This window comes from Enhydra lutris, unplaced genomic scaffold, assembly GCF_002288905.1.
Source record: "Enhydra lutris kenyoni isolate GAN:26980312 unplaced genomic scaffold, ASM228890v2 scaffoldscaffold118, whole genome shotgun sequence".
NCBI classification, from domain to species: domain Eukaryota; kingdom Metazoa; phylum Chordata; class Mammalia; order Carnivora; family Mustelidae; genus Enhydra; species Enhydra lutris.
The window spans coordinates 416,319-425,248 of NW_019154202.1; positions in this window are offsets into that span (position 1 = coordinate 416,319).

The window sequence follows — 8,930 nt, forward strand, 5'->3', positions numbered from 1 at the left end:
TTTCTGTCACTGCAGTCATGCTGCAGAGAATACACTTGTACAGCATCATTTCACACATCTTTGTGTCTATCAGTGAGACAAATACCTGGAAATTTATTCAATAGCCTTCCCTAAGTGTTTCCCGAGTGCCAGGCTAGGGACTCAATGCTCAGGATGACAACATGCTTAAGTTGCACTCTCAAGTCACATTGCACAAGGTGATGCAAAATGCATGATCACTATTGTGAACCTCAAATTATGGTTGTCAATATCAACGGTTAGGGGACAAAAGAGTCACAACAAATAGGAAAGGCTGTAATCCATGTGGTGTCCATTTGACACTAAAAGCACTGTCACCTTCAGCCTTAATTGTGGGGGCCACCATAAGAGTTCTATACTCCCCCACCCCAACCTTTTGCATCCAAATGTGAAAACCCGGACTTTTTATGTCCTAGAGAGAGGTTTTCCAGGACACAGGGATTTTAGTGCTAGAATTGGGATAGTCCTGAGCCAACCGGTCAGTTGGTAACCTTTCCATTGTTTCTCAGCATTTTCTTTTTCTCCTTTCCTTTTCCTTCCTTTCCTTTTCTTTCTCTTTTCTTTTCCTTCCCTTTTCTTTTGCCTTCCCTTCCCTTCCATTCCCTTCCCTTCATTTCCCTTTCCTTCCTTCAGCTTAACACTTCATCCAATGTGGGGGTTGAACGCAGGACCCTGAGATCAAGAGTCTCATGCTCTACTGACAGAGCCAACCAAGTGCCCCCACCCCTCTACTGTTTCAACTGGAAAATCTCTGTAAAATTTTACTTAAAATATGAAATTTGGGGGGCACCTGGATGGCTCAGTGGGTTAAGCCTCTGCCTTGGGCCCAGGTCATGATCTCAGGGTCCTGGGATCGAGCCCTGCATCGGGCTCTCTGCTTGGCAGGGAGCCTGCTTCCCTTCCTCTCTCTCTGCCTGCCTCTCCTCTTACTTATGATCTCTCTCTGTCAAATAAATAAAATCTTTAAAAAAATATGAAATTTGGAAGGGACACTATATGAAATAATTTATCAAACTTTATTATCTGTGCTTGAGAGAATGGAGTGAGTGAGACAATACTCAGATAAAAATGTATTGGAATTTGGAAAGATGTTACCAATGTAAAGCTAGGGAGCAAGTCTGGGATTTTAGCCAACCTGTCAGATCATTTCCCAAATGTTTTACTTAGGTGAAAGGTCATCATGTTCAATGATCTCTGGCTGGTCCACAAAATGATGTAAAGTAAATGTGTGGAAGTCTTTTCCCAATAAACTTTATGTTTACCACCTTACTGCAAATAGCCAACAGAAAGAATTAACGTTCTGAAAAACTAGAGATTGAAATAATGAAAATAGGAAGAATATGTGGACCTCGACAGGCTCCCTGTAGTGAGAAAGCTGCAAAAAAGCTTAGAAATCATATCAAGCAATGTATATACACTTTAGTAGAAGTTGGCTGTCAAGCTACATCTTCTATTTTGTGTTAAGAAGTTTTATCATCAGTAGGTTATTCAAGGGACAAAAAGGGAGTATATTTAAAATTTCCATTTCTATACTGATGCATGTATTGATTTAAATGACTATACCATTTGTAAATTATTTTTTAATATTACCTTTGCATGTGTGTGACCTCAAGGTTTCTTTCTCAGGCAGGCTTTCATTCAGAGGCGAAAAGGGTTCTGGAAATCAGGATAGATTCTCTTCCGCTCTCAGTTGCTTGCCTGATTCCTCATCAGGATTTATCCTATTGCAGGTCCATTTTTAATGGTCTTGAGTGCCCAGGAGCAGGGGTTGGCCCACTCTATAAGCTGGATGGTAAGAAGGGCAAGTAACTCCAGCACTGAGTGGTGACCCAAACCATCCTCTTTCCCTCTCCTCCTGCCAGCCCCCATCTCAAAGTTTGCCAGTGACTGAGACTTGGGGCTCCTTCTGTCTGCCTTCAGAGACAATCAGACCTATGGAGATTAAATGCTCTGGGTTTTCAGGGACAGGTCTGATTACATCTAATTTTGTCATTTTGAAAACCGCAGTCTGATTAGTGTGTGGGCAAATGTGATTCAATTTTTATAGGATTCATATGCTTACATTCACAAATCAAAGTCAAGTTAAAAAAAAATCAGGACAGAAAATCCTATTTATGGTATGATCTTAGCCATCTAAAACATGCATATGCACAGACTACAAGAGGGGAGCAAATATATTACAATACAAACAGTGGAGGTTTTTGGTGATGAGGTAACGTTTGACTTTCTTTCCTCTTTCTTTGTTTCCACAAATTGTTGTCATGTGCCTATGTTATATGTTCAATAAAAGATAAGAAAATAATAACAGCTTCTTTCAAAGCACATTTCTCTATTTTTGTTTTTCAAATGTAGTTTCTGTAGAATGGGACAGCTTCTCACCTCCCCTTTCCAGCAAGAACCCATCTCATGTACACACAGGCCCATGCCCATGCACACGCACACACACCCACCCACACACACACATTTGGGAACTTGTCTCAGTTAGCATCCTGTTCTACCACCAGCACAGCAATGAACAGAGGTACGATACTTGGTGGAGAACTATAGAAAGATTGCCACCTCCTGTCCCAGGGTAATGGATCCCCAGAGACAGAAGATCCCTTAGGCACAGGTTCCTAAAGAGTGCAAGATTCCCTCGCTATATTGCTGTTGCATTGCAGATGGTGTTGACTTTGGTTAAGAGATGTGTCCTTGGTTCTAACCCCTAAAAACCTCTCTGTACCTCAGTTATTTTCTCTACCAAGCTTACATATAAGAGAGTTAGTAATTCCTGTCACCTGGTCTCTTCTAGGTAAGAAAATTTCAAGCATACCACCCTCAGTATTCTTACCAGCTGTGCATATTACTGCATACGAAATTTCTTTACATGTCCTTCAACAAGAATAGAGAAAAGGCGATTTCTCTAAAATAAAATGTGTTTAAGAAATCAAGAAGACACCCCCTCCTTTCAGAGTTCTTTCTCTGGGCAAATAAACATTGTTTAAAATTGTAGAGCTATTCCCAGCACCATTTGTTTAAGGATGGCGTACATCTGCCAGAATCTGCAATTGCCACAATGTCTATAAATATGTGACTGATATTTCATGGGCATTTTTCCTATTTCATTTCCCACAAATGTGACTATTTCTTATTTTTTTGTCCCTCATCTCTTACCCCTCCACGTTACCCTCAGCAATCCAAGCGTTTCATTTTTTTATTTTTAACCTTTTATTATGGAAAATTGCAAAAACATAAAAGCAGAAAATAGTACAATGTACTCCCTGTGCCCATTAAGTTCAAGAGTCAACAACTTCAACAATCATTAACTTTCTTCAATTCTTGTTTCATCTATCCCCCATCATACTTAAAAAAAAAAAAAAGTTGTTTTGTTTTGCTTCTCTGGAGTACTGTTAAGAAAAATGTGGACATTGGGCGCCTGGGTGGCTCAGTTGGTTGAGCAACTGCCTTCAGCTCAGGTCATGATCCCGGACTTCCAGGATCGAGTCCCGCATCGGGCTCCCAGCTCCTTGGGGAGTCTGCTTCTCCCTCTGACCTTCTCCTCTCTCATGCTCTCTCTCACTCATTCTCCCTCAAATAAATAAATAAAATCTTAAAAAATATATATATAAAAAAAAGAAAAGAAAAATGTGGACATCAATTCATTTTATCCAGAAATATACTTTAATAGGTAAGGACCAGTTTCAGCAGAACCACAGCACAACACCATACCCAAGAAAATTACCAAGCCTAACTTAGCATCATCTCTTACCCAATAACTTTTGCATTTCCCCAATTGTCTCATCAGACTTGTATTTATACATGATTTATGCATTTATACACTTTGTTTGCTCAAATTAGGGTCTGAAAAGTCCCACACTTTGCATATGGTTAATATGTGGCCTAGTCTTTTAATGTTTTACATTTCCCCCTCATCTTGTCCATGCCATTTATTTGTTGAAGAACATATAAGCTGCTCACTTTCTTGCCAGGACTGGAGAAACAAAGGGGTCCTGGCTTAGAAGCCCAGCTGGGGCATAATGGCAGTCATAGTATTCCTGGTCCTTGGGCCAGAGGGTTGGGCCTGGGCATGTTTAGGGTCATTCCTTCCTTTTTCTACTAGAAAACAAAAATGCTTCGTTAAACTGCTTAATATGTAAAATATACTTTCATAGTGGAAAAATAGAGATGTAAATAAAAACAAAGGACCCTTAGTCAGACCATGTGCCCTGGTTTTTATTGTCATTGTGGAATGGGTACATATTCCACATTCCATTCATAGGAATTAGGGGCTCATCTCTCCCCATCAATTTTGGACCCACAGACATACACCTCAGTTCTGGGAACTGTCTCAGTCAGTTACTTTCCATCCTTACAACTAGCACACTGGAAGAAGAGTGGTAAATCTTGGCAGGATCCTTGGAAAGGTTGCTCTCTTCTGCCCAAAAAGGAAGATTCTTAAACATGGCCATGCGTATCCCCAGGAAATAAAAGCCCCTTGGACCCACTCCATTCAGATCTTACTAGGTTCTCCAAGGAACAGTAGTAGAAATTGGAGACTAGTGTATCAGCTATCATGTTCACTTCTGCATGAACTGCCATTACCTCTTGTTTTATATGCAAGAAAGGAGCAGTCCCACCTTGACACTTCTTATCTAAGTAGGATCAGTAGAGGTGAGAGAGGCCAGGGGTAGTGTGCATGATGGTCTCACCATCTTCTGCTCACAGGATTGAATAAGCTCCGGAAGCAAAGTTGTATAATGGCAATACTAGTTTGAAACAATAAATGCAAGTATCTGCCATTGTTCTTGCAAAAATAATTCACTTTCCAGTAGTCGTAATGGCCCTGGTGTGGGGAAAAGTGTACAAATCCCCTTGATGAAAAGGATGGTATGATACAGGAGAAGTAGAAAGAAGAAGCAAATGAAAGTGTTTCTTTCTCTGAAGAAGTGAGGGAAGGAGAGGTGAGTGAAGGAGAGAGGGAAGTAAGGATGGAGGGAAGTGAAGGAGAGAGGGAGGGAGTGAGAGAGAGTGACAGAGAGAGAGAGAGAGAGAGAGAGATAATAATAATAGTAGTTAGATATGTGTGTCCTATCTTCTTCTGAAAAATCCCATAAGTGGTCATATTAGATGGGTGGGAGAGCTGGATATAGAGGCAGCATGTGCCAACAACACTGGAGCCAGCATGAGTGTTGGAAGACAAAAGCTTTATTGTAGTCTGTGAAGACACTTCACTCAGAGTGGATATGGAGAGATCAGACCCATGTGTACACTTCTAAAACTTCCTCAGCTCCCATTTGCTTTGGAAGAGATTAAGACTATTTCACCAGCCTTCTGGAAGGGGACAGAAGACAGCTGAACATTGTTGAACACATCAGAGTGACTCTAACTGAGGTGAGGGGATCTTGGAGCACATTGGTTTACAAAGTGGGGTGTGTACACGTATGAGGTGGGTAAGAAGAGCATGGAGGTATGGAAAGGAAACACTAGAAATTCTAGGCATATTTATTTTTATCGCATCTTTTAAAATTTCTAATTTTAAAGTATATTTTATGATGAGCATTGCATACTAATATAGTGTTGCCAGTATATAATCTGTAAATTAATAAATAACACATGTGTTGGAGGTATGTGCTGAAAATCTCATCACAGGTGCATGTATTACATTCTCAGGGCTGCAGTAACAAATTACCACAGATCGTGTAGTTGAGAGCAACAGAAATGTATTCTCTCACAGTCATGGAGATACAAGTCTCAGGTGAAGTGTCAGCAGGGCCATGCTCCCTCTGAAGCCTCTAGGGAAAGATCCCTCCTTGCCTCTCCCTAGCCTCTGAAAGGTTGCAGCAATCCTGGCTCTTCCTTGGCTTGTAGACACACCACTCCAATCAGTGCTGCCATCCTTTGTTCATTTGTTTGTTTGCTTTTATTTTATTTTATTTTTTAAAATTTTCTCAGTGTTCCAAGATTCATTGCTTATGCACCACACCCAGTGCCCTCCTTAATACCCCCACCAGGCTCACCCATCCCCCCATCCCCCTCCCTTCCAAAACCCTCAGTTTGTTTCTCAGAGTCCACAGTCTCTCATGGTTCACCTCCCCTTCTGATTTCCCCCAATTCCCTTTTCCTTTCCTTCTCCTGATGTCCTCCCTGTTATTCCTTACGTTCCACAAGTAAGTGAAACCATATGATAATTGACTTTCTCTGCTTGACTTATTTCACTCAGCATAATCTCCTCCAGTCCTGTTCATGTTAATACAAAAGTTGGGTATTCATCATTTCTGATGGAGGCGTAATGTTCCGTTGTATATAGGAACCATATCTTCTTCATCCATTCGTCTTGGCTCTTTCCACAGTTTGGTGATTGTGGCCATTGCTGCTATGAACATCGGGGTACATATGTCTGCCTCCATCCTTGCATGGTGTGCTCCTCTATGTGAGTCTGTGTCTCTGTGTATTCCTTATTTTTTTTTAATGAAAACAACAGTCATACTGGGTTTAAGGTCCACCCTAAACTAGTATGGCCTTATCTTAACTAATTACATCCGCAAAGACCCTGTTTCCAAATAAAGTCACAATCTAAGGTAGACATGCATCTTGGGGGCATGCTATTCAACGTAGTACACAGTGTGTAATGAGAAATGACGAGAGACCACTGTGGTAGTGAATGTCATACTGGGCACCCACATGGGAGTCAACTTTGTGTTGCAACCAAATCTCAAGGAGACCCATAAGTTTGGCAAGAGGAAAGTCCAGTAAGGAAGCAGTATTTGAGTTACATCACCACATAATCAGAATCCAAAGAATAGCACTCAGAGTGAGGGCACCTCTGTACGGCCACCACCATGACATCACTTAAGCCACACTCTGTCCTTCAATCCACGACATCATTGAATGGAGGAGAAGAAGTAAGTATAAGTTATAATTGACTCAATACTTACCTGAAACGAAGAAGCCAAACTGGAAGAGCCTGAAGAGTCTTTAATCATGAAATGTAAGAGGTCTACCCATCCACCTTTGGTATCCATTGGAGTGTGTACTGCAAAAGCAGGATTAGTTATGGAAAACAAGTAAGTCGTTTTGTCTTTGCACAGCAGAGCATACTGTATTAAATTTTGAGGTTCTGTTCACAGACAGTCTGTGTAAATGTGCTTCCCTGTCAATTTATGGTGCGTATATCCCTCTAGTGGTTTCAAACTTCACCTAAAAACTGGCATATCCCATATTAATAATGATGGAGGGCAGTACCACTTAATATTTGAGAGCAAAGTACATATTTTGGACTTGGAGGGACCTGGTTTCAAATCTTCATTCTGCCACTTAGTAGAAACCTTGTGTGGCCCCTTATAAGCTACCTAACCTCTCTGAATCCCAGATATCTCATTTGGAAAATGGATTATAAGCCCTATCCTATAGTGTTGTGGTGAGGGTGAAGTTACATGATATAGGTAATATAAATACATGCCTAGAATGTAATAGATGCTCAATTAGCATGAGCTGTTACTATGAATTACATTCCCTCCTCAATCGGAAGTTTGCCCCAGGATCAGGGGGAGAATCCTATACCATCTTCAGAGCTTCCTAACAACTCTTAGGGTTTTGCTATCGCACAATTTACCTTTAACTTAATGATTCATTGCACGTACCTCCTAAGCTTCCGTGGTCTTCATATTTTTTCCCTTTGTTTATTTTTTAATTTTTAAAAAAATTTTAATGAACATATAATGTGTTATTAGCCCCAGGGGTACAGGTCTGTGAATCGCCAGGTTTACACTTCACAGCACTCACCATAGCACATACCTTCTCCAATGTCCATAACCCTCTCCCTACCCCCTACTCCCCGGCAACCCTCAGTTTGTTTTGTGAGATTAAGAGTTTCTTTTTTTTAATATTTTATTTATTTATTTGACAGACAGAGATCACAAGTAGGCAGAGAGTCAGGCAGAGAGAGAGAGAGAGAGGCGGGGGGGGGGGCGCGGGGAGGAAGAAGTAGGCTTCCCGCTGAGCAGAGAGCCCGATGCGGGGCTTGATCCCAGGACCCCGAGATCATGACCTGAGCCGAAGGCAGAGGCTTTAACCCACTGAGCCACCCAGGCACCCCTGATTAAGAGTTTCTTATGGTTTTGTCTCCCTCCCGATCCTATCTTGTTACATTTATTTCTTTCCTGCCTGCCTAACCCCCCATGTTGCCTCTCAACTTCCTCATATCAGGGAGATCATATGATAATTGTCTTTCTCTGATTGACTTATTTCGCTAAGCATAATACCCTCTAGTTCCATCCATGTCATCAAAAATGGCAAGATTTCATTCTTTTGATGGCTGCATAGTATTCCATTGTATATATATACCACATATTCTTTATCCACTCATCTGTTGATGAACATCTAGCTTCTTTCCATAGTTTGGCTATTGTGGACATTGCTGCTATAAACATTCAGGTGCACATGCCCCTTCGGATCACTACATTTGTATCTTTTTCCTCATATCAGGGAGATCATATGATAATTGTCTTTCTCTGATTGACTTATTTCGCTAAGCATAATACCCTCTAGTTCCATCCATGTCATCAAAAATGGCAAGATTTCATTCTTTTGATGGCTGCATAGTATTCCATTGTATATATATACCACATATTCTTTATCCACTCATCTGTTGATGAACATCTAGCTTCTTTCCATAGTTTGGCTATTGTGGACATTGCTGCTATAAACATTCAGGTGCACATGCCCCTTCGGATCACTACATTTGTATCTTTAAGGGTAAATACCCAGTAGTGCGATTGCTGGGTCATTGGGTAGCTCTATTTTCAACTTTTTGAGGAACCTCCGTGCTGTTTTCCAGAGTGGTTATACCAGCTTGCATTCCCACGTGGTTTTCATATGTTAAAGTAATTCTGTATCTTTTATTTAAAGATGAGTGAAGTAATATTCTGCTGTCA